At 48.8% G+C, this 26,330-nt stretch overlaps 1 long non-coding RNA gene across 1 annotated transcript; it reads left to right on the plus strand.

The window, feature by feature from the left end:
- Positions 1–984: 984 nt before the first annotated feature.
- LOC140390337 (uncharacterized) lies at positions 985–24,437 on the plus strand. The gene is made up of 5 exons (XR_011934618.1): positions 985–1,289; positions 2,572–2,856; positions 5,602–5,703; positions 7,026–7,074; positions 21,799–24,437. It is a non-coding gene; the product is annotated as an uncharacterized lncRNA (long non-coding RNA).
- The last annotated feature ends 1,893 nt before the right edge of the window (positions 24,438–26,330 follow it).

Consider the following 26,330-nt stretch of genomic DNA (forward strand, 5'->3'; position numbering starts at 1 on the left):
CCCCCTCGCCCACCCCCCTTTCCCCCCCCCTCGCCCTCCCCCCTTTCCCCCCCCCCTCGCCCACCCCCCCCCTCTGGCCCCGCTTCCCCCCCCCCCCTGGCCCCACTCACCCCCCCCCTCTGGCCCCGCTCACCCCCCCCCCTATGGCCCAGCTCACCCCCCCCCCTCTGGCCCCGCTCACCCCCCCCCCCCCTCTGGCCCCGCTCACCCCCCCCCCCCTCTGGCCCCGCTCACCTCCCCCCTCTGGCCCCGCTCACCTCCCCCCTCTGGCCCCGCTCACCTCCCCCCTCTGGCCCCGCTCACCTCCCCCCTCTGGCCCCGCTCTCCCCCCTCTGGCCCCGCTCTCCTCCTTCCCCCCCCCCCCTCTGGCCCCGCTCCCTCTCTCTCTCCCCCCCCCCCCTCTGGCCCCGCTCCCTCTCCCCCCCCCCCCCCCTCTGGCCCCGCTCTCTTCCCCCCCCCCGGCCCCGCCCCCTCTTCCCCCCCCCCCCTCTGGCCCCGCTTCTCCCCCGCCCCCCTCTCTGGCCCCACTCCCCCCCCCCCCCCCAATCTGGCCCCGCTCTCCCTTCCCCCCCCCTCTGGCCCCACTCTCCCCTCCCCCCCCCCCCCCCCTCTGGCCCCGCTCTCTTCCCCCCCCCCCTCTGGCCCCGCTCTCTCCCCCCCCCCCCTCTGATCCAGCTCTTCCCCCCCCCTCTGGCCCCGCTCCCCCCCCCCCGCCCCCTCGACACTATTTTAATATTTTGCTTATTAGTTATATGCTTTCAACTAGCCCCTGTATGAATAAAACAAGAAATAGAGCTAGACTCTTATCAGTAACCAAAGCAGAGTTATAAAATTTAAAAATCGAAGTTGCTAAAGCTGAGTTGAACCTCTGCTCCCAGAAATCCAGGAAACGTCACTGAACACTTGCTGGGAATTGTTGTTTACTATAGTTCTTGATGTTTCATTGCCGGTGTTTAACTAACTTTTTTTTGTTGGGCAGGAAGTTGGGCAGGAAGAAGTACTTGCTGTCAGTGGTTCATCGCCTTTGTTGGATCCTGGAATCGGAGTGCCTCTGGACAAGTATCATGTTATATGGGAATTCATTGGCAGTGATGCAAACCTTGTTACTATTTTGGATTGCGCACCAGATTTCCCTAAGCAGGAGCCAAATGAACAGTTCAGATCTCGTTTACATTTTAATGTGTCCACTGGCGCTCTGACAGTAATTAATGCAACATCTAGAGATGAAGGAATTTTTATAATCATAGTAATTGGGATCCTGAGAAGCAGGATAATTTTGAAAATCTTTGGTAAGTAGCTTCAATACTTCGTCACTGCAAGTGTTGCAGCTCATTAATTACTCAGTACCAGACTTGGGAAATGTGACACCAAATTGTTGTTGCTTTAAGACAGAACTAGACCCCTTATCCTTGAGGAAAAAATTGAAATGCAATCTGCGTGAAATGGGGGAAGGACTCTATACCAGACGCAGCAAATATCCCGGAGGAGCCCCACTCGCAGCCTCTCCCCCTGAGCCAAACTACTCGAGTGACAGTGGCATCGATACAGAACGGGAAAATAAATCTAATGTGACCACATCCAACCTGTGCTGGTGACCTTGTAGAAACATAGGAACAGGAGTAGGTCAAACAATCATTCAAGTGATCATGGCTAATCCTCTGCCTCGAAGCCGTACCCTTGTGCTCTCCCCATACCCCTTGTCCATTAGTGTCTAAAATCTATTTATTTTTCAAAATACATTGTGTCTTGACCTCCACAGCCTTCTGTGGTAAATAATTCCACAGGATCACCACCCTCCTGGGTGAAGAAAATTCTCCTCATCTCAGTCCTAAATGGAAAACTTCACATTTATGCACCATATGATGTACCTACCATGTATTTGCCACTCACTCAACTTGTCTAAATCTTCTTGCAGCTTGTTTACTTCCTCCTCACCACTCAATTCCGCCCAGTTTTCTTTCTTGCAAAGGTGCAGAATTCTTCCAAACTGTTTAGCCCTAATGTTAATAAACAAGCTCTTACCAACTACAAGTTTGCAGGAATTCACCTTTTTCACCGAAATTACTCGTGCACTGAAACATATTCGTCCAAAAAATCCTGTCCACACCAGGAATTAATCTGCCATTAATACTAATATAGTTTGCCCAGCCGAGATGTAGGTTAAAATCACCCAATCAGTCGAGCATAAATGTTGGACAAGTTGAGAAGCATCTTTGAAGACTGAAGCAGAGAAAACATTTCAGGCTAAGATCCTTTTGTAATTTAAAATGTTAACATTGTGTCTCTGAATGCTGCCTAATCTATTGAGGGTTTCGAGCACTTTGTATTAGGTGTCGATAAACTGCAGGATTTTGTTTTAGGTCAGAATACCAGTGGGAATCTGTGTCATCTGGGCAGCTACTCATCTGCTGACTACATTTGTGTTGGGTTTATGGCATCGGAGGTTCAGTTTAGGATTGATATAGTGAGGTTCCTGCAAAGGACAGAGCTCGTTAAACAACACGTACGGAATGTGAAGCAGTGATGTTATTGTGCTCGCATCCGTTTATTCTCTTGCACTCTCTCTTGCAGAACTACTTTCTGAACCTTCAATTAACAGTACCTGTATGAATACCACTATTACACTGACTTGTCAAGTGAGGACAGGGAAAGCGAGTTCCGTTCTGTGGTGGAAGGATGGCACAATAATAACAAATGGCCAACATTATCAGTTGATGCAAAACAACAGCACGTTGATTATTTATAAAACTAACCAATCAGACCCTGGGATCTTCACTTGCACCATGGAGAACCCTGTTAGCAAGAAGAGCTATTAATTCTCTCTTTCTGTTAATGGTGACTCTCCTTCTGTTAACGGTAAGTCCAGCCAGTCAGTCCATTTAATAGTTGCGATCAATATTTTAGTGATGAGCATTGAATTCAGCATTGCTAAAGAAATGTTATTGTAAGAATAACATTTCTCTTGTCATATGAAGATACAAATCGGATTGACAGCGTAAAATATCCAGATGTATACTCCAGCACCAAAATACAAATCTGTCTGTCTACGAGGTGCAGACCTGCTTCTCCAAGTAGGAAATGGAACATTGATACTGAGTGATCCAATCTTCAGCTTCTGATGGATTGTTTGGGAGAATGGAGATTACTTTGCATTACTTGTAAGGACAGAGGGTGAGGTGCGATGTTAAATCCACAAAACCTGTCGATATTCTAATGCTTTTGTACTTTCAGAATCCTATAATTATCCACATGGGAGAAACAGTCGATTCAACTAAGCTAAACTTTCTGCATGATTTTCTCCATGCTGTTAAGGTCAGCATAATGAAAGACTTCTTTTTTTTTTTTTCTGTCCTGCATCGAATTTTGGATGTCTGGTGGAAGGCCAAGCGCATTCTATTCAGTGCCAGACATGACCATTGATAGCACCAGTCTTAAAGTTGGAGAAAAATCTCATAACTTAGTGAGCTTCTTTCATGATGCATCTATTGAAAATGCCAATGCATCCATAAAGCAAATTCTGCTTCTGGCTGGCTCCATGATCATGTTTGGAAACAGAACTACATTCAGCTGAAGACTAAAATTGAAGTTTACTCGGCTATTATCCTCCTCGCCCTGTTGTACGGTATGGAATCCAGTCTGATGTAGGCACCACAGCAAAACTCTGGAAGGCCAGAATGCAGTCCCCAGGACTGTATGGTTCAAGTAAATGAATTGACGCTTTTCTGCTTTGGCACCAGATTAAAAATGCACATTTTGTTTCTGTCAGCTTTGGATAATAAATTCTGTCCATTTAAAGGGTGATAGTTAGCAACCTTTCTAATACGGTTACTTCAAAGTGTCGCGCAATAATATCTGTACATCCTTTTTTAAAAATTAAGTTAAGAGTACCCAATTATTTATTTTTCCCATTAAGGAGCAATTTAGAAGGCCAATCCACCTAACCTGCACATTTCATAGACTTTACAGTGCAGAAGGAGGCCATTCGGCCCATCGAGTCTGCACCGGCTCTCGAGAGCACCTTACCCAAGGTCCACACCTCCACCCTATCCCCATAACCCAGTAACCCCACCCAACACTAAGGGCAATTTTGGGGACACTAAGGGCAATTTAGCATGGCCAATCCACCTAACCTGCACATCTTTTGGACTGTGGGAGTCCAACATCTCTGCGTAATAAAGCCTCGATTACACTCTGCACTTGTCTCGTCGTAATTGATAGTGCATCAAAGCCCTTTCTCTGTTTCTCCCCCCCCCCTCTTAATTCTTAATGCTTCACTCTCTTGTGTGAAAAGCAGATTTTCTTTCAATCTGTACCCCCTCCACCACACTTGAAATGAAGGCGCAATGAATATCCTTCAACCACAACATTGATATGTTTTCCTTTTCGCTGGCAGAATATCAGACCTTAAGTGGCATGGACACGTGCAAATGAATGCTATTCAAATGAATGGACAGAGAATGGTCACAGGTCCAGATATGAAACAGATGCTTCCTGTGAATGCAGCTGTCTTGTCTCGTGGCTCTGGTTTGTATCGGCAGCCGTAGTTTCAGATATGATATCACAGTCACCAGGAGTCCACGTGTATTCATTAAAGCAGATCTCTCTTGGCATTGTCTGATATAATGTGCTGTTTAACAAGGACAGCGTCTATTCTGCTGCTTCTTTTCAAACAGCAAAATCGTGATGCCAACGTACCAAAGATGGTACAGGCAGTAATGGTTGGGAATCAAAGATTTCTAGTGGTTGTGATGCCACTAATGAGGTTCCAGTTAATTTTTGTAACTCTGCTGGGTTGGCCATGTGCTTACCATGACAGTGTCCCGATTGTGAAAGCAAATCCAGCTCAATACAGGCTTCTGAACTAGAGGGGAACAAAGGAAGAGCTTCAAAGACACCCTGAAGACTTGCCTCAAGAAATACAACACTGACGTCCATGTCTGGGAGACCCTTGCTCAGAAGAGACCGAATGTGGAGGAACCACCTGATTGAGAGGACACAATTCTTCGAGGACCCACCCAACAGCAAGAGGAGGCCTGGAAAAGGAGCCCGAGAAAGGAATACGGGCGATCAAGAGTCCAAGGACCGATTCCCATCTTCTGGAAACGCCTGCCAAGTGTGCAGTCAAAGATGCAGGTCCAGGATCAGGCTCATCAGCCATGCAAGAACTCTCATAACCCATGACCAGTAACTCGGGTGTTTCTTAGGTGGGCAATCTTACTTGTTAGCGAGTGATCGCTGAAGAAGAAGATTACAATATCTGTTTATTGGAGTTGTCTTTAATATCTTGTGAATATTTTTTATTTTATTTTTAAGTTTAGTGTGCCCAATTCATTTTTTCCAATTAAAGGGCAATTTTGTGTGTCCAATCCATCTACCCTGCACATCTTTGGGTTGTGGGAGCGAAACCCACGCAAACACGGGGAGAATGTGCAAACTCCACACAGACAGTGACCCAGAGCCGGATAGAACCTGGGATCTCTGTGCCGTGAGACAGCAATGCTAACCACTGCGCCACCGTGCTGCCCATTCTGTAGTGAATATTTTAACTAATGTGTTGGATTTAGAACTGAAGTTCATGTAATTATGTGAAATTTATTGCAGGTGAAGAATGTGAGCCATCCGAGCTAGTGCACAATGGACGGCCAATTGTAATTATGCTTGTGATGATGATGATGTTTTTAATCGTTGCATTTTTCATCGTATGTAAGTATTGATGATGCAACTGTTGTAATGACTACCATGTGCTTTGGGAATAAATTGTGACTATTACAGACTGGGGGGGAGGGGGCTAATTTAAACATCACTAATTTATCCTCTCGCCACCCATCTGTAAACTGGTGGTGTTTTCATTTTCTTCCCCCTTTTAAGTGGTGATTGTGAGATTTCTTTTTAAAATTTTAGTGCAATTTTGCATTGCCTTTGGTTTGTGAGGGTGAGACTCAGGCAGACATGGGGAGAATGTGCAAACTCTACATGGGGAGTTGTCCGGGGCCAGGATTGAACCCGAGTCCTCAGCACCATGAGGCGGCAGTGCTAGCCATTGTGATGCCACTACTGCGGTTGTGAGGATTTCCAGGTCTAAAACCCTTTGGAAGTTCTTAATTTCTAACACTGGAGTCCTCTGTTGTAGTTGACCTAACAAGTATAAATAACTAGTATTTGTTAAAGCAGATTTTACATCTGCATTGGGACAGTCTGGAAGTTCCTCTTTCATAACCTCGGATATCCAAACCATTTGGAGCACATTTGTTTGGTTGGTTTTGTCTGTGACTAGTGATCCGCCTTGCCTTTTTCTGACCACATTTTCTTCCTTTGACTGCCTCATTCCTGTTTCCTGATTTATAAAACAGACCTGTAGCACTCGGGTCTTAACATTTGGAGGAACGTTTGAGGACTCTGGGTCTGTACTTGTTGGAGTTTAGAAGGACGAGAGGGGATCTTATTGAAACGTACAAGATACCGCGAGTCCTGGATAGAGTGGACGTGGAGAGGATGTTTCCACTTGTAGGAAAAAAATAGAACCAGGAGGACACATCTCAGATTAAAGGGACGAGACTTTAAAACAGAGATGAGGAATTGTTTCAGCCAGAGGGTGGTGAATCTGTGGAACTATTTGCCGCAGAAGACTGTGGAGGCCAATTCACTAGTGTCTTTAAGACCGAGATAGATAGGTTCTTGATTAATAAGGGGATCGGGGTTATGGGGAGAAGGCAGAGAATGGGGATGAGAAAATATCAGCCATGATTGAGTGGCGGAGCAGACTCGATGGGCCGAGTGGCCTAATTCTGCTCCTATGTCTAATGGTCTTATTACCTCGAAACCCCTCTCTTCAGGGGAAGCAATAAAATAAGCAGATCAACAATAATATGGAAGTTCACATGAGTTGTTCAACTTTGGGACACTATTTGGTAAAATTCAAGGGAGAAAATGTTTTGCAGAGAAATAAATTGCAGAGTGATCTGTTGAATGAAAACTTTAGTTGGTTCATTTTTGCATCAGTGTAATTAATTATGTCACATCAACAGATCAGAAATGCAGATGGACAATGGTTGTGGGAAAAGATCATAATGGACTGTAAGTATTGTGATCAAGTTAGATTTACAGCTGTTGCTCTGAACACTTCTGTAAAGGAATATTCGTGTAATTTTTACATAATTGTGTAAGAAATGGAAATTCTGTTTCACTTTGCTGTTAGTTTTTTTTTCTGGAAAATATTTTAGTAAGGCATTTATAATTAACAATTTTAAGCATCAGGTTTCAAAGAAGGACAAAACAATATAACCAACAACCCCCCCCCCCCCCCTCCCAGTAACAAACCCCAGCCAACATGGCCCCCACTGACAGCTTAATTTTTCTCTCAGAAGTCGATGGAAGGCTGCCACCTCTGGGCAGGCGCCTGCAGTGATCCCCTCGAGGCAAATTTAATTTTCTTGAGTGAGAAACCCCGCCACATCACTAACCCATTCCCCTGACTTTGGGGGTTCCGAGTCCCTCCAACCTAGTAAGATCCATCTCCTGGCCACCAGAGAGACAAAGACCAGGACACCGGTCTCTCTCACCCCTTGGGCTCCCAGATCTTTTGACACAACAAAGATCGGCACCTCTGGGCTCGACAGCACCATCACCGTTAAAACTTCTGACATGATGTCAGCAAACCCCTCCGCCTCGGACATGCCCAAAACATATGGACATGGTTCTCAGGACCCCCCCCCTGCACAGTGTCCACACCTATAATCCACCCCATCGAAATGTGCACCCTGTGGACCACCTTCAGGCTTGAGCCTGGCACACGATGAGGATGCATTGACTCGCCTCGGGGCCTCCTCCCATAATCCGGCCTTCATATCCCCACCCAACTCTTCTTCCCAAATGTTCGAGATTCTAAGGGGAACTGCTCCAGTGCCTACTGTACTGTCAAAATGAATACATGTCATGGAATGTGGGGGGCTGCTGGCCGGTGTTATACCAGACCATCCACAGTGATGTGTAGGTTTGGAGAAGGGGCCAGTCCAGAGACCAGCGTAAAAGCTTGATTTGGGTTTGATGGCAGGCCCAAATTTATTTTTACTGAAGTGGAAAAGGTGTGTTTGTGTGGGTTTCACCCCCACAATCCAAAGATGTGAAGTGTGCGTGGATTGGCCACGCTAAATTTCCTCTTCATTGCAGGTGCTGGCATCGGCGCAGCTACCGCTTGCCCCAGGGAAGTACTTGGATAGTCCTGTGGTGTAGCCACGCTGAAGATTGAGGCAATTCCAGCAGCATTTTTAAATTGAGGGTGCGGCCAATAAGAGGGAACTATGGGTTTGAGCAAGGGAAGGTGGATGAGAGGTTCTGGGGATGGTAGGAGAAAGGGGTGAAGGTGATGAAGGATTTCATTTTGGAGGGACAGTTTGCAAGCTTTGAGGAGTTGCGGGTGACGGTTGGGCTTCAGTGTGAGGAGGGCTTCAGATACATGCAGGTGCGGAACTTTGCAAGAAAGGTCTTCCCTTGTGTGCGAGGCTGGGGTTGATTCAATTAAAAGTGGTGCACAGGGGGCAGCACGGTGGCACAGTGGTTAGCACTGCTGCATCTTGGCGACAAAGTCCCAGGTTCGATCCCGGCTCTGGGTGACTGTCCGTGTGGAGTTTGCACATTCTCCCCGTGTTTGAGTGGGTTCCACCCTCACAACCTAGAGATGTGCAGGGTAGATGAATTGGCCACGCTAAATTGCCCCTTAATTGGAAAAAATTAATTGGGTACTCTAAATTTATTTTTTAGAAGTGGTGCACAGGTGCACTCAGCGAAGGCGAGGATGAGCCGGCTGGAGAATAGCTACAAATGGTGCGGATGGGGCCCAGCTGTCATGTTCATATGATCTGGTCCTGCTCAAAGTTGGAGAACTTTTGGGAATGTTTTTTAGCACCATGGCAGTGGTCCTGCACATAGATTTGGAGGCTGGTACCCCGGAGGCCATATTAGGGGTGTCAGACCTGCCGGAGTTGCAGACGGGTACCGTGGGGTGATGTTTTGGCCTTCGCCTCATTGATTGCTTGCAGGCGGGTCCTGTTTGGGTGGAGGTCCGCTTCTTCCCCCCCCCCACTCCGCCTCGGAGTGACTGGGGGATCCTTTTACAACACACATTTTATTAAGGCATTTATGCTTTTATAACAAGATATAAATCCAAATCCAAACATAATTCCGCGCGTAACGCACCCTTCCATCTCCCACTGTTCCCACTTAAGCTAGACAAAAGAACATAGCCTAACTCCCCCTACCCTGGGGCAGCACGGTAGCACAAGTGGATAGCACTCTGGTTTCACAGCGGCAGGGTCCCAGGTTCAATTCCCCGCTGGGTCACTCTGTGCGGAGTCTGCACGTTCTCCCCGTGTCTGCGTGGGTTTCCTCCGGGTGCTCCGGTTTCCTCCCACAGTCCAAAGATGTGCAGGTTAGGTGGATTGGCCATGATAAATTGTCCTTCGTGACCAGAAACGTTAGGAGGCGTTATTGGGTTACGAGGATAGGGTGGAAGTGAGGGCTTAAATGGGTCGGTGCAGACACGATGGGCCGAATGGCCTTCTGCACTGTATGTTCTGTGTTACTCCCTAACCCCCCCCATTGAATCCCGAAGAAGTCGATAAACGGCTGCCACCTCCGAACGAACCATAATATTGAACTTCTCGGCAAACTTAATTTTCTCAAGCCTGAGAAACCCAGCCATGTCGCTAACACATACCCCTGACTTTGGAGGCTTCGAGTCCCTCCAAGCTAGTAAGATTCGTCTCCGGGCTACCAAGGAGGCAAAGCCCAACACGTCAGCCTCTCTCACCCCCTGGACTCCCGGGTCTTCCGACACTCCAAAAATCGTCATCTCGGGACTCGGGGCCACCCTTGTTTTTAAAGCAGTGTTCATGACATTAGCAAATCCCTGCCAGAATCCCCTAAGCCTCGGACATGCCCAAAACATGTGGACATGATTTGCGGGCCCTACCCCACACCTCACACACCTGTGCTCTACCCCAAAAACCCTGCTCATCCGGGCCACCGTATGTGTGCCAGGTGAATCACCTTGAATTGTATCAGGCTGAGCCTGACACATGATGAGGACGTGTTGACTCTGCTCAGAGCATCCTCCCACAGACCCGCCTCTAACTCCCCTCCCAGCTCATCCTCCCATTTACGCTTTAGCTCACCTATCTGGGTTTCCTCCCACTCCATTAGTTCTCAAACAGATTTCCGATACCTTCCCCATTCTAGAAACTACCTTGTCCTGTATCCCTGTGGCGGTAGAAGTGGAAAGGTCAAAATCTGCCTTCGCACAAAATCCCTCGCCTGCAGATACCGAAATTCATTCCCTCCTGGCAATTCAAACTCCTCCAGATCCTCCAAACAGGAAACGCTCCCATCAATAAGCGGGTCCTCAGCCCCTCAATCCCTGCTCTCTGCCACGTCCGAAACCCCCCATCCATCCTCCCCGGTACAAACGGGTGAGTACCACAAATTGGGACCCACACCGACGCTCCTTCCACTCCCATATGCCTCTGCCACTGCCCCCAAACTCTCAGGGCCGCCACTACCACTGGGCTTGTGGAGTACTGGGCCGGCGGGAACAGCAGAGGAGCTGTTCAATGCCCCCAAACTTGTGCCCTTATATGAGGCCGCCACCACCTGACCCCACTACCCACTCCCTAATTTTGGCTATATTTGCCGGCCAGTATTAGTTCCTAAAGTTCGGCAGTGATAATCCTGACCCTCCGGCTCCACTCCAACAGTACTTTCTTCACTCGTGGGGTTTTACCTGCCCATACAAACCCAGATATCACCGCATTCACCCGCTTAAAGGCCTTTGGTATAAAATTAGGGAGACACAGGAAAACAACAAAAAATCTCAGGAGGACCATCATCTTTACGGTCTGCACCCTCCCCGCCAGTGACAACGGGAGCATGTCCTACGTCCAAAAATCCTCCTTCATTTGTTCAACTAACCGGGCGAGATTTATGTAACTGCTCCCATCCCCGTGCCACCTGATTAACTAAGTAGCGAAAACTCCCTCCCACCACTTTAAACGGCAACTGCCCCAGTCTCCTCTCCTGCCCCCTCGCCTGGATCACAAAAACCTCGCTCTACCCATATTCCATTTGTATCCCGAGAACTGGCCAAATTCCCGCACGATCCGCATAATCCTCCCCAAACGGGTCAGAAATATATAAGGAGTAGGTCATCTGCATATAACGAGACCCTGTGTTCCACCACAACTCCCCGGACCAGCCCCTTCCAGTCCTTTGACACTCTCAGCGCCATCGCCAATGGCTCAATAGCCAAGGCAAACAACAGTGGGGAGAGGGGACGTCCCTGCCTTGTCCCCAGTGCAGTCTAGAGTAGTCCGACTCATCCGATTTGTCCCCATACACTCCACCAGCGCCTGGTACAGCAACCAAACCTGGTCAATAAAGCCCTGCCCAAACCCAAACTGTCCCAGGACCTCCCACAAATAATTCCATTCCGCCTGGTCAAAGGCCTTCTCCACGTCCATAGCAACCACCACCTCCGCCTCCCTCACCTCGGAGGGCATCATGATTACATTCAAGAGCCTTCTAACATTGGCCATTAGCTGCCTGCCTTTGACAAAACCCTGTCTGGTCTTCCCCTACCAGCCCAGGAACACAATCCTCTATCCTCAAGGCCAGAAGTTTGGCCATCAATTTGGCATCAACATTGTAAGGAGATTGGTCTGTATGACCCACATTGCTCTGGATCCTTCTCCCCCTTCAGGATCAATGAGATCGAAGCCTGTGACATTGTTTATTAAGAATTTTTCAACAATTTTTCAACAATTTTCAACCATACAAACCCCCCGCCCCGGAAACGAAAAGAAAAGTCGCATAGCAAGACATAAACATATCAATTCAACATAGTACAGAACTTTGTACATTGGATTCCTTCCGCACATATCGACTTTCCCAAACGTTTATGTATTTTCTTGCTCAAGTGCCCCTAGGGAAAAAAAAAACCTTCCAACCCCGGAAAGAGAGAACCCCCCCCCCACCCCCCCCGCTCCGCCTTGGGTTGCTGCTGCTGCTGACCAAACTTCATCTAACACTCCGTGAGATAGTCTAGGAACGGTTGCCACCGCCTGTAGAACCCCTGCGCAGACCCTCTCAAGGCAAACTTTATCCTCTCCAACTTGATTAAACCCTGCCATATCATTTATCCAGGCTTCCACACTGGGGGGCTTCGCATCTTTCCACACTAACAAGATCCTCTGCCGGGCTACTAGGGACGCAAAGGCCAGAATGCCGGCCTCTTTCGCCTCCTGTACTCCCGGCTCGTCCGCCACTCCAAATAGTGCTAGCCCCCAACTTGGCTTGACCTGGACTTTCACCACCTTAGATATAGTTCTCGCAACACCCCTCCAGAACTCATCCAGTGCCGGGCACGACCAGAACATATGGGCGTGGTTCGCTGGGCTTCCCGAGCACCTCCCACATCTGTCCTCTACCCCAAAGAACTTACTCAGCCTCGCCCCTGTCATATGCGCTCTGTGAATCACCTTTAACTGAATCAGGCTAAGCCTGGCACACGAGGAAGAGGAATTAACCCTACTTGGGGCTTCAGCCCACAGACCCTCTTCAATCTCCTCCCCCAACTCCTCCCATTTACCCTTCAGCTCCTCTACCAAAGCCTCCCCCTCTTCTTTCATCTCCTGGTATATCGCCGACACCTTGCCCTCTCCAACCCATACACCCGAAATCACCCTGTCTTGAATCCCCTGTGCCGGGAGCAGCGGGAATTCCCTCCCCTGTCGCCTCACAAACACCCTCACTTGCTTGTACCTGAAAGCGTTTCCTGGGGGTAGCCCAAACTTCTCCTCCAACGCCCCTAGGCTAGCAAACGTCCCATCAATGAACAGGTCCCCCATTCTTCTAATCCCTACCCGATGCCAGCTCTGAAACCCCTGGTCCATCCTTCCTGGGACGAACCGATGGTTCTCCCGGATCGGGGACCACACCGAGGCTCCCATCGCACCCCTGTGTCGTCTCCACTGGCCCCAGATCTTCAACGTTGCCGCCACCACCGGACTCGTGGTGTACCTTGTCGGCGAGAGCGGCAGCGGTGCCGTCACCAGCGCCCCCAGGCTCGTTCCTTTGCAGGACATCATCTCCATCCTCTTCCATGCCGCCCCCTCTCCCTCCATCACCCACTTACGGATCATCGCCACATTAGCTGCCCAGTAGTAGCCACCCAGATTCAGCAACGCCAGCCCTCTATCTCTACTACACTCCAGAAACCCCCTCCTTACCCTTGGGGTCTTATTCGCTCACACAAAACCCATAATGCTCCTGCCTACCCTCTTAAAAAAGGCCTTGGTGATCACAATTGGAAGGCACTGGAACACAAAAAGAAACCTCGGGAGGACCACCATTTTGACCGACTGCACTCTGCCCGCTAGCGAGAGTGGCAACATGTCCCATCGTTTGAAGTCCTCTTCCGTCTGCTCCACCAGCCTCGTCAAATTAAGTCAAATCCCCAAGTACCGAAAGCTCCTTTCCGCCCTCCTCAACGGTAGATCGTCTATCCCTCTTCCCTGGTCCCCTGGATGCACCACGAAGAGCTCACTTTTCCCTACATTGAGCTTATAGCCCGAAAAGTCCCCAAACTCCCTTAGAATCTGCATGACCTCCACCATCCCCTCCACTGGATCCACCACATACAGCAACAGTCGTCTGAGTACAGCGACACTCGATGCTCCTCTCCCCCTCGAACCACCCCACTCCATTTCCTGGACTTCCTTAATGCCATGGCCAAAGGTTCAATTGCTAATGCAAATAACAGGGGGCACCCCTGCCTCGTCCCTCGATACAGCCGAAAATACTCCTACCTCCGCCGATTCGTAACCACACTCGCCACCGGGGCTCTATATAGGAGCTTAACCCAGCGAATAAACCCTCCCCCGAACCCAAATCTCCGCAACACTTCCCAGAGTTACTCCCACTCTACTCGATCAAAGGCCTTCTACACGTCCATAGCCGCCACTATCTCCGCCTCTCCCTCCACCGATGGCATCATTATCACGTTTAGGAGCCTCCGCACATTGGTGTTTAGCTGCCTGCCCTTTACAAATCCCGTCAGGTCCTCGTGAATCACCCCCAGGACACAGTCCTCGATCCTCGTAGCCAGCACTTTTGCCAGCAACTTAGCATCCACATTGAGTAGCGAGATCGGCCTGTACGACCCACATTGCAGTGGGTCCTTATCCCGCTTCAGGATCAAAGAGATCATCGCCTCAGACATTGTCGGGGCAGGGTCCTCCCCCTCCCTTGCCTCATTGAAAGTCCTCACCAGCAACGGGGCTAACAGGTCTACGTTCTTCCGATAGAACTCAACCGGGAACCCATCCGGTCCCGGGGCCTTCGCTGCCTGCATGCTCCCCAGTCCTTTAACCAGCTCCTCCAACCCAATTGGTGCCCCCTCCTACTCCTCCACCCTTGGGAACCTCAGTTGGTCCAAGAATCGTCGCATCCCCTCTTCCCCCGCTGGGGGCTGGGATCTGTACAGCTCCACCTAGAGGGCCTTGAATGCCTCATTTACTTTCACTGCACTCTGCACCGTAGTTCCCCTGCTATCCTTAACTCCACCTATCTCCCTCGCTGCCATCCTCTTACGGAGCTGGTGTGCCAGCATATGGCTCGCCTTCTCCCCATACTCGTACGTCGCCCCCTGTGCTTTCCTCCACTGTGCCTCTGCCTTCCCTGTGGTCAACAGGTCGAACTCCGTCTGGATATTTCCCCTCTCCCTGAGTAGTCCCTCTGCATATCTCCTATCCACTCTTAAAATCGCCCCCACTAACTTCTCCCTTTCCCTGCCCTCTCTCTTCTCCCTGTGGGCCCTGATGGAGATTAACTCTCCCCTGACCACCGCCTTCAGTGCCTCCCATACTACCCCCACCTGCACCTCCCCGTTGTTGTTGGCCTCCAAATACCTTTCAATGCACCCCTGCACCCTCCCGCACACCACCTCATCTGCCAGCAGTCCCACATCCAACCGCCACAACGGGCGTTGGTCCCTCTCCTCTCCCAACTGCAATTCCACCCAGTGTGGGGCGTGGTCTGAAATGGCTATGGCCTAATACTCCGTTCCCTCCACTTTCGGGATCAGCGACCTGCCCAGAACAAAAAAATCTATCCGGGAGTAGGCTTTGTGCACGTGGGAGAAAAAAGAAAATTCTCTGGCCAGAGGCCTGGCAAATCTCCACGGATCCACTCCCCCCATCAGGTCCATAAACCCCCTAAGCACCGTGGCCGCAGCCGGCCTCTTTCCGGTCCTAGATCTGGAGCGATCCAGTGTGGGATCCAACACCGTGTTGAAATCCCCACCCATTATCAAGCTTCCTACCTCCAGGTCCGGAATGCGCCCCAACATACGCTTCATGAATCCAGCATCGTCCCAGTTCGGGGCGTATATATTTACCAATACCACCCACGTCCCCTGCAACCTACCGCTCACCATCACATATCGACCTCCATTGTCCGCTACTATGTTCTTGGCCTCAAACGACACCCGCTTCCCCACCAGTATTGCCACCCCTCTATTCTTCGCATCCAGCCCCGAATGGAATACCTGTCCTACCCATCCCTTTTGTTAACCTGACCTGGTCTGCCACCTTCAGACGTGTCTCCTGAAGCATGACCACGTCTGCCATCAGTCCCTTTAAGTGCGCGAACACTCGGGCCCTCTTAACCGGCCCATTTAGGCCGCTCACATTCCACGTTATCAGCCGGATTGGCCCCCCCACCCCCTCCCCCGGCGACTAGCCATCTCCTATTTTAGGCCAGTCCCGTGCCCGCGCCTCCCGCACCCTCCAGTCCCCCAGACGGGGAACCCCCGCCCCGACCACCTCTTCCGTTTTCAGTTCCCCCTCGGCCAATGCAGCAGCAACCCTATTCTCTCTTTTCCCCCCCCCCCCCCCCCTCCCCCCAGCTAGATCCAAATCTAGCTCTTTTGCTCCCTCCCCATAATACTTCCGTAAGTCTGCTGACTCCTGCTGACCCCGGCTTCCCCCGCCTTCCCATTGACCCCCCCCCCTCCCCCCTGTGTGGAAATCCCCCCCCTGCTTGCGCTCCTCCATCCCCCCCCCCCCCCCTTCCGCCCGCGCTTTCCTGAGCCAGCCCCGCCCCCTGTGGCGCAGCTCCTGTTGCGGCCTTATCCCAATTCCCCCATCCCCGGGCCTCCCCTCCCTTCAGCACGGCGCCCACATTCCCACAGTCTCCCCATCCAATCTCTTCTCCCATCCCCATCCATCGTCCCACCCGTGAAATATTCTTTACACATTTACAACCCTGTATACATTTGACATCTCACCCACAACTACAGACCCTCAGTTTGAGTCCAATTTTTCCGTTTGGATAAAGGTCCAAGCTTCTTCTGGCGTTTCGAAATAGTGGTGTCGATCCTGAAATATGACCCACAGTCGCGCAGGCTGCAGCATTCCGAATCTCACCCTCTTTCTATGCAGCACCGCCTTGGCCCGATTGAAACCAGCTCTCCTCTTTGCCACCTCCGCGCTCCAGTCCTGGTAGACTTGGATCACCGCATTCTCCCATCTACTGCTCCGCTCTTTCTTGGCCCATCTCAGGACACGCTCTCTGTCCGCGAAACGATGGAACCTCGCCACTATCGCCCTCGGAGGCTTGCCGGCCTTGGGTCTCCTCGCCTGGACCCGGTGAGCCCCTTCTAGCTCCAGGGGGCTCGGAGAGGCCTCCGTACCCATCAGCGAATGGAGCAACGTGCTCACATACGCCCCGGCATCGGCCCCCCCACCCCTTCAGGAAGACCCAGAATGCGGAGATTCTTCCTCCTCGACCTGTTCTCCAGATCCTTGAATCTTTTGGCCCACCTCTTATGCAGCGCCTCGTGCGCCTCCATCTTCACCGCCGGGCCCAAGAGCTCTTTCTCGGTGGTTTTGTCCCTCACCTCTCGGAGCTCTACCACCTGGGCTCCTTCAGCCCCTCGATCGCCATCAGCATTGGCGCCAGCACCTCCTTTTTAAGCTCCTCCATGCAGCGCCTGAGAAACTCCTGCTGATCTGGCCCCCAAGCTGCTCGATCTCAGCCATCTTGTTTTTTCCCCCTCGTTTCTGCCGCTGCTCCAAAGCCACTTTTTCACCCACTCTACTTCTGGTCCCCTCCATACACGACGGAAGGGGGACCTTGCTCTCACCTTCCCACACGGGAATCGGTCAAAAAATTTCCGTTGGGGCTCCTCTGGAGAGCCCAAAAGTCCGTTCTAGCGGGAGCTGCCGAAATGTGCGGCTTAGCTCTGCATCGCTGCAACCAGAAGTCCCCAACCCTTCCTCAACCGTCGGAAACTTCAACCCTTCCAAAAACTGCCTCATCCACTCCACCCCAGCTGGGGGCTCCGACTCGTACAGCCGACTGTAAAACTCTTTAAACACCCGTTCACCCCTGCTGGGTCCAAGACCGAGTTTTCCCCCCCTCTGTCTTTCACTCTTCCTATCTCCCTGGCCGCCTCCCTTTTCCTGAGCTGGTGTGCTAGCATCCTACTGGCCTTCTCACCATACTCGTATATTGCTCCTCTCGCCTTCCTCAACTGCCCCACTGCCTTCGCTGTGGATATCAGACCAAACTCCATCTGCAGCTTCTGCTGCTCCTTCAATAGTCCGCCTCCGAGGCTTCAGAATACCTTCTGTCCACCTGGAGTATCTCCCCAACCAGCCCACCTGGAGTATCTCCCCAACCAGCCTATCTATCTCTGCCTGCTTCGCCTTCTCCCTATGAACCCGTATCGAAATTGGCCGCCCCGAACCACTGCCTTCAGCGTCTCCCACACCGTTGCTGCCGAAACGTCCCCTGTGTCATTTATCTCCAAATAATTCTGGATGGCCTCCCTCACCTGCCCACACCCCCCCCCCCCTCATCCGCTAACGGTCCTACATCCAATCTCCATTGCGGGCGTTGACCCCCTCCTTACTTGCCCGTAAATCCACCCAGGGCATGGTCCGACACAAAATCCCTGAATACTCCGCATCCACCACTCCCGCCAGCAAAGCCCCGTACAAAATGGAACAAATCAATCCGGGAGTACACTGTGAAAATGGGAGCAAACTGCTTCGTTCCTGGCCGTCTGAAACTCCATGGGGATCTACCCCCCCCCCCCCCCCCCCAATCTGTTCCATAAACCCCTTTAGTTCCTTCGCCGCGGCTGGCACCCTCCCTGTCCTTGAACTCAACCAATCCAACCTCGGATCAGTGACCATATTAAAGCCCCCCCCACCCATGATCAACCTGTGCGAATCCAGTTCGAAATCTTCCCCAACACCTGCCTCAAAAACTCCGCATCCTCTCAATTTGATGCGTAAATATTCACTAATACCACCGGCATCCCCTCCAGCTTCCCACTCGCCATAACGTACCTACCCCCTGAGTCCGTCACTAGATTCCCTACCTCAAATGACACCCACATTGATTAAGATCACAACCCCCCCTAGTTTTCGAGTCTAGCCCTGAATGAAATACCTAACCAACCCTTCCTCAACCTAGTCTGATCCACTACCCTCAGGTGTGTCTCCTGCAGCATTGCCACGTCCGCCCTCAAACTCTTCAAATGCGCAAACACGCAATCCCTCTTGACCGGCCCATTCAACCCTCTCACGTTCCATGTGATCAGCCTGGTCGGGGTGGGCATCCCCCCCCCCCCCCCCCCCCCCCCAGCCGATAGACCATCACCCTTCTTAGTCCAGCTTCCAGCTTGCGTTCCGGACCTGCCCTCGGGTGTTCACCCTCATCGACTTCCACTTTGTCTCCAAGCGCCAGTCTCCCCCCTGTCAGCAGAGCAACTCCACCCCTCCCCATAACGAAATAACAATTCCTTTAAAAAAAAAAAAATTACAGTACCCAATAATTTTTTCCAATTAAGGGGCAATTTAGCATAGCCAGTCCACTTATCCTGCACATAATAATCGCTTATTGTCACAAGTAGGCTTCAATGAAGTTACTGTGAAAAGCCCCTAGTCGCCACATTCCGGCGCCTGTTCGGGGAGGCTGGTCCGGGAATTGAACCAACGCTGCTGGCATTGTTCTGCATTACAAGCCAGCTGTTTAGCCCACTTTGCTATATATCTTTGGGTTGTGAGGGTGAAACCCACGCAGACACAGGGAGAACATGCAAACCCCACACAGATAGGTCCAGGATTCGAACCTGGGTCCTCAGCACCATAGGCAGCAATGCTAACCACTGTGCCACCGTGCTGTCCTACAAAATAACAATCCCAACCCCCATAACAAACTGATCGCCTGCTTTCCCCCCACTGTGCTTCTGTGAGCTAGCCCGCCCAGCTAGCCTGATGGCCCTTGCTTATGGCGCCAAGCATCCTACCCCCCTCCTCCACTCGAACATACATATGCAAAACATAATCCCCAACAAACACAGAAGAAAATTTCACCCACCATCCCCCATTAAGAACCAAGTTCACCCACATACAAAACTGAGCAGCAGCCCAAAAACTGGTACAAAAACAATACATACAAAACTCAGAAAATAAATTTAGCAGCATAGGTACAGAATTACACGCCACCAAATTCAATGTCCTCCATCATGTGCCAGTCCACTGTCCTTAACAAAGTTCATTGCTTCATCCAGCGATCCAAAATATCTAAAATGTCCACTTCCAAGGGTCGAGCAAACGCAGCTTCTCGAACATACACGCTACATATGCTCCTGCGTCTGATCCTCAGGTTCTGCCTGCGCGACCTGTTCTCCAGATCCTCCACTTTCTCTTGCAGCCTTTTCTGGTGGTCCCTCATCAGCCCCATCTCCACCGCCATCGCGGCTAGCTGCTCATCGTGCTCAACAACCGCATCTTTCACCTTCCGGATCGCCTGGCCCTGGGCTTCCGATCTTTGCTCCACCCGGTCAATCCCCGCCTTAATCCGTCCAGGTACTGTGTCTTTGCTCTCCTGGAGGAATTCCACCAGCTGCTCTGTTGACCACTGGGCCAGCAATCCCAGTCCCTGAGCCTCCGCCATATTTTCCTATGCTGCAGGCTCCACTTCGACCAACGATCTCTCCTTTTCAGATCACTTCTGGTCCACAAATCCATAAACTGGTGGTGGATTCTTCTCCTCTACCTCACTCGTCTCCTATTTTACCCCCATAAGTTGGGGGAAAAGGTCCACAAGAGGGGAGCTCCCAAATAAGTGACCACTCACTCCATGACCACCACCGGTGACTGGGGGATCTAATGGAGTTCTTATACCTTGAGAAGGTGAAAAGTTGCTCTGAGGGGATATCTGAGAGTTTCTTTATTTAATACTTCCGAGATCTGGTTGCTGTCAACGAGGTGGGGGGGGGGGGGTTGTGTTGCGTTTGAGTTTATTCTTTATAAAAATGTTGAAAAATTGAGAATTTTAATATAATTTTTTTAAAGAGCCCAAGCTTTAGAGAAAGAGGGAAATACTGAAAGTGCTGCATGAATCTAGATATGGTGTAATAAGTACCAAATTACTGTGTTTTCCATGATAAAATATGGAGAACATCAAGTATGCCACCACATGTCAAAATGTTTTCCCAAGGTGTTAGAATCTGCAACTTGAAAGAATCTTAACTCCTGGCTGGCTCGCCAATTGTTGAGAATCTTTAATTTGAAAGGAATCTTAACTTGCCAAACTACGCCAAGTTTGGGGGAAGCTTAGTTGATGAATCAAATTCCTGGCGCAATACGACAAGTTGTAAGATTTGTAATATTTCTGGACTATGCCAAGTTGTTGGATTCCTAGTATTATTTGGCTGTGTAAAGTTGAAGGAATTTATATCATTTCTGCTATTCGGTTACCAGTAGCACTTTGCGAATACTGGGACTCAGCAGAAACTTCAGTTAAAACTTCTCCGGTGCCAAAAAGAATTGTTTTATTTGTAGTCGCTTGATTACAATTTAAAAGTCATTCAAAAGGCAATTCGTAGACAATTCGAAGCTTTCAGAGAATTACAGACATTATCTTTTTTGCTTAGGGACTGACAGAATCAAAGACAGAAATTAAGGACAGACAACACTAAAATGGCGGGCGGAAACTTTTCAGTTATACACGTTCATATCTGTCTTAAGTCATCTAATCACACCCCAATATAATCCTAATTGGTTTGGGTTAGACTCAAACACATTTGATTTGATGGCAAGCCGTCCATCTTCAATGTGCAACATTAGCTTTTCTGACTTCGCTGTTATCTGCATTGTGAACAATGGTCCTTCAAGTTACTATGGTATTCAGTCCTTGTCCTTGACAATTAGCACAAGCAGTGTCAAATTGTCTTGCAACTGTGCTGTTTTAATGTCACACTGACTTTAAAATATGCATTTGCCAGAACAACGGACCTCAGTAAAAGTGAGTTATGCTGTATAAATTGGTATTTAAAACTGGGGCTTAATATTTATGCTTAAACAGCTATCTTTTACCTATACTAGTTGTATTTGAAATACCTGGCTTCGACACAAGGGTAGCACGGTGGCGCAGTGGTTAGTGCTGCTGCCTCACGGCGCCAAGGTCCCAGGTTCGATCCTGGCTCTGGGTCACTGTCTGTGTGGAGTTTGCACATTCTCCCCGTGTCTGCGTGGGTTTCGCCCCCACAACCCAAAGATGTGCAGGTTAGATGGATTGGCCAAGCTGAATTGCCCCTCAATTGGAAAAAAATGAACTGGGTACTCTAAAAAAAATTTTAAAATTTTTTTCCCCTCATTTTTTTGTGCAAGAAAAGAATCAAACTTCCTACTGTTTGCAGACTTTTAATTCCCATTTATCTTTTTTCTGCAGGAGCTGTGTGCACCATTCTTTAAATCCAGGAGTAGTATGACTTCCATTGAGGGACTTCCATTGAGGAACTATCTTAAATTGTGGTCCATTTGTGTGCTTTTAATAATATATATTTATATATCTATGTGTATATATGCATGTGTAATGAGGGTGTGTGTATATATGTATGTCATGTGTATGCTTTGACAAAGGGTCACCTGGACTCGAAACAGTAACTCTTTTCCCTCCCTAACAGATGCTGCCAGACCTGCTGAGATTTCCCAGCAGTAATTTTGTATGTGTGTATATGTATATATATGTGTGTATATATATGTATGTATGTCTGTGTCACTTTCTAGAGATGTTTAACTCACTAACTACTGTCCAATGCCATACTTCTTTTAAAATAGACATTGAAAGCCTCTGCACAAATGTAGAATCAGACCGGTATATGCTGACTGTTGACAACCTCTTTTCAGTCTAACAGATAAGATGACGCTATCATCCAGTTCCTACACTTGAAATTAATGAAAACCTACTTCTGAATTCAAGCATTAAGTTCATCTTCAAATCAAATGTACTGTATGGGTAAGAATTTTGTCCCAGACCATGCAAACATAAACCTAACAGACTGGGAAGGTAATGTGTCCTAAACTTCCCCCATGTTAAAGTTATTTGAATGACATACACAGAAGGAAATTATCCATTTTGTAAGCACAGCAGTATTGAAATTGGCACAAGAAACAGGCATAAACTAGAAACTAAAGCTCTCCACCCCACTCCTGGCCAATATACAATAATCATTCGGTGCCGGAATGTGGCAACGAGGGGCTTTTCACAGTAACTTCATTTGAAGCCAACTTGTGACAATAAGTGATTTTCATTTCATTTCTGTGAACTGGTTGGGGCACTGAGTGATGGGAAGGTAGAGGTGAGAGAGACAGTTACTGTACAGGAAGGTATCTTGGGAAGTTCTAGTTTTTATCATCTGTTTAATTTTGGAAAAATGTCATTCTTGTGTTGGGTCTCCCTGTATGACTGGCATTCCATTTTCGTTGTCTATAAATTGTTGTTGCCAACTCCCTGCCTGTTTGTTCTCTCCTAAGAAAGCTGTTTTTACATAGAATTTACAGTGCAGAAGGAGGCCATTCGGCCCATCGAGTCTGCACTGGCTCTTGGAAAGAGCACCCTACCCAAGGTCAACACCTCCACCCTATCCCCATAGCCCAGTAACCCCACCCAACACTAAGGGTAATTTTGGACACTAAGGGCAATTTATCATGGCCAATCCACCTAACCTGCGCATATTTGGACTGTGGGAGGAAACCGGAGCACCCGGAGGAAACCCACGCACACACTGGGAGGATGTGCAGACTCCGCACAGACAGTGTCCCAAGCCGGAATCGAACCTGGGACCCTGGAGCTGTGAAGCAATTGTGCTATCCACAATGCTACCGTGCTGCCCCAATTTGAGGGCGACATGGTAGCCAGTAGTTAGCACTGCTGCCTACGGTACTGAGGACCCGGGTTCGATCCTGGCCCCGGGTCACTGTCTGCGTCGGGTTTGCACATTCTCCCCGTATCTGTGTGGGTCTCAACCACCTACCCTGCACATGTTTTTGGGTTGTGGGGATGAGACACAAACACTGGGTAATGTGCAAACTCCACATGAGCAGGTGGCCAGGATTGAACCTGGGTCCTCAGCGCTGCAAGGCAGCAGTGCTAATCACTGCGCCAACATGCTGCCCTTGTGTATTTGCATTCATAAGCAGCCTCATTACTCCAGCTGTGATAGCTCTATCAGGGTTGTTCTATCTACATTATATGTGAACATTAACCAGGAACCAAGAATATAAATTTGGGCAAGTGTACATCAACTTCTAATTCACAATGCCTGGTCGACCAAATTCTTGTGCTGGACACCCTGCAGTTCTTTCAACCCACCTCCTGAAATATATATATACTTTTTTAAAGAGCCATGCTCAACAGAATGGGCAGAACAGATCAAAGTAGATTTCATGACAAGATGGAACAAATAGCCTCTTGTCACCTGCACAGATCCTTCTGAAAACTTGACATGCAACAAAGAAATGATCAAACAGCTCATCGTCCCTTAACAAAAGCCAGTGACAGAACAATGCAAGGTGGGTGGAGATGGGCTTTACAGACATTGGGTAAAATAGACTTGGCTAAACCTGGAAATGTAAGGATCACTTACCCAATTTTAAAACTGGCTCCTCTTGACAGCAGTGGCAGGAGCAGTTAGAATGACTGCTTCAGCTACATTCCTTCCTTGTAAAATAAAAAATAAAAAGAGAATGACTGCTTCAGCACCTCCAGTCATGGGTTTCCCTCTTGCTGATCCTAGGTTCTCTCTAAAGGAGCAGCACGAGTCGGAGAGGGAGCCTGTGATGAGTGGTCCTAAAGTAGCCAGCATTGAGGAGATATAATCTAATTGTGAAAGCAGATTTTGTCCCTTCTCTATAAAGGGGTTACACTTTGTTCATTAGCTGCTGCTGTTATTGAGTTTAGCAATTGTGAGGTACCTCATGTATTCTATTGAAATAAACTGATCTGTATTGTACTGAATACAATGTCAAAATTGAACTGTAATGCACTTTTACAAATTTGATAAATTAAAATATGTATTTCGGGAGAAAGGTTGGCCAATATTTTCTGTTTGTTGAGTTGAGTGCTTTTACTAAATACTGTACATTAACTCCAGGAGCTGGTGATTGAAGCAGGTTTAGCTGTGTGGTTTAACGTTATAATATTCTGTAATTCACACCTCTTCAACCTGGGGTTACCCCATCTCTAGATATGTAAAGATTTAATCACCTGCTAATGGTCGCATTCCAAGCATTGTTTGGCATCTTTGAATCTGTCTATATATGTATTTCTGGAACATACCTCTTCATTCACCTGAGGAAGTGACATCGAAACAAACCTGTTGTACTTTAACCTGGTGTTGTAAGACTTCGTATTGTGCTCACCCCAGTCCAACACCGGCATCTCCACAATATTCTGTAAGTAATTGAAGAATCAATGATTCAGCCTGCGGGTGATCCCATTGCACAGAATTGTGGGACTTGCTTCACTTAGATTAACAGCCTCCACTTCTTCAATCTATGTCACTGTTCTGCAGCTCTGGAACCATTTTCGTGAATCTTTCCTGCACCTCCTTATGAACTTATCATTGTTATTCTTCCATCTGTGCAAGGTGATGGCCGTGCAACAAATCCATTGGAGATGGGATAGTGCACTTTTGAGGCAGATTTTCCCCCAAGTTTTCCATATGAAGTGGTTATCAGGTATTAGTGCAGCCCATCAATTTTATTATTGGGACTTGTTGCCAAGCCACTGTGGCCACTCATAGTGGCTGGCACACACTGGTCCACAAGTCATGTTGCCACTAATATAATCCGCAGTGTGTAACATGTTCAAAGCAGAGAAATCTTGGAAACTTTAATCAGGTCAACCTCTGTAGGTGGTATCTGGTCAACATCTGTAGGTGGAGGATGGGAAACACCGTTTAGGCCGAGAACCATTGGTCAGAACACTTTGGAGGATAGAAGCAAAATATATTGAATGTGTAAAATGTGCAGAGCTGTGAATAGAGACTATAATTGCTATTAGCTTATTGTAAACTAAAGCAGAGAGAAAATTGAGTTGTTGGAGCTGAGAAACAGCCAGAAGGACATACGAGTACCTGTCCTCTGCACAACTTACATTCCAGCCTATTTTTGTGTCAACAGAAAATGGTTCCCTTCCCCCTATGATATTCCAGCAGCCAAATATGAGAAATGAACATTGGAAATTGTAGCATATTGCCTTTCAGGACAATTGGGGATGGGCAACAAATGCCAGCCTAGCCAGTGATGCCCACATCCTTTGAATGAATAAACAAAAAGTTGCTTAAGACAATGTGGAGGCAGTAATAGTGCAATCATGACTTTCTTCATAGAAAGCATATTGAAACTTGCACAAAACTATTCTAATTTTTCCTTTTCGCAAGGACAATATTGCAGAAGTTCTAATCTAAATTCCAGGTCAGTTTGTCAGTTTACATCTCCAAAACCAATATATGCTGGGACTAACTATTGGGGTGGTGCAGCGGTTAACACTGCTGCCTCACTGCGTTGAAGACCCGGTTTGATTCCGGCCCCGTATCACAGTCTGTGTGGAGTTTGCACATTCTCCCCATGTCTGCAAGGGTCTCACCCCCACAACCCAAAGATGTGCAGGTTATGTGGATTGGCCACAATAAATTGCCCCTCAATTGGGAAAAGAAGAATTGGGTACTCCAAATTTTTATTTTTAAAGGACATGGAACAAGGGACAAAATGGGTCTGGTGGAACGAAAATTTTAGCTCCAAAGCAGCTCCTCTTGTCAGTGATCTTGGATGAGCTGGCTGTTCAAAGGGGTGGCGGATGTCTGTGAGTGATGTTGTTGTGCATATGTTTTGGGCCTTCCCGAATCCTGAATGGTTTTGGAGGACGGTGTTCAGACAACTTTGGGGGTTCCACATATGCCCTCTAGAGGCCATGGCCAG

This window comes from Scyliorhinus torazame, chromosome 14, assembly GCF_047496885.1.
Source record: "Scyliorhinus torazame isolate Kashiwa2021f chromosome 14, sScyTor2.1, whole genome shotgun sequence".
Classification (NCBI taxonomy): Eukaryota; Metazoa; Chordata; class Chondrichthyes; order Carcharhiniformes; family Scyliorhinidae; genus Scyliorhinus; species Scyliorhinus torazame.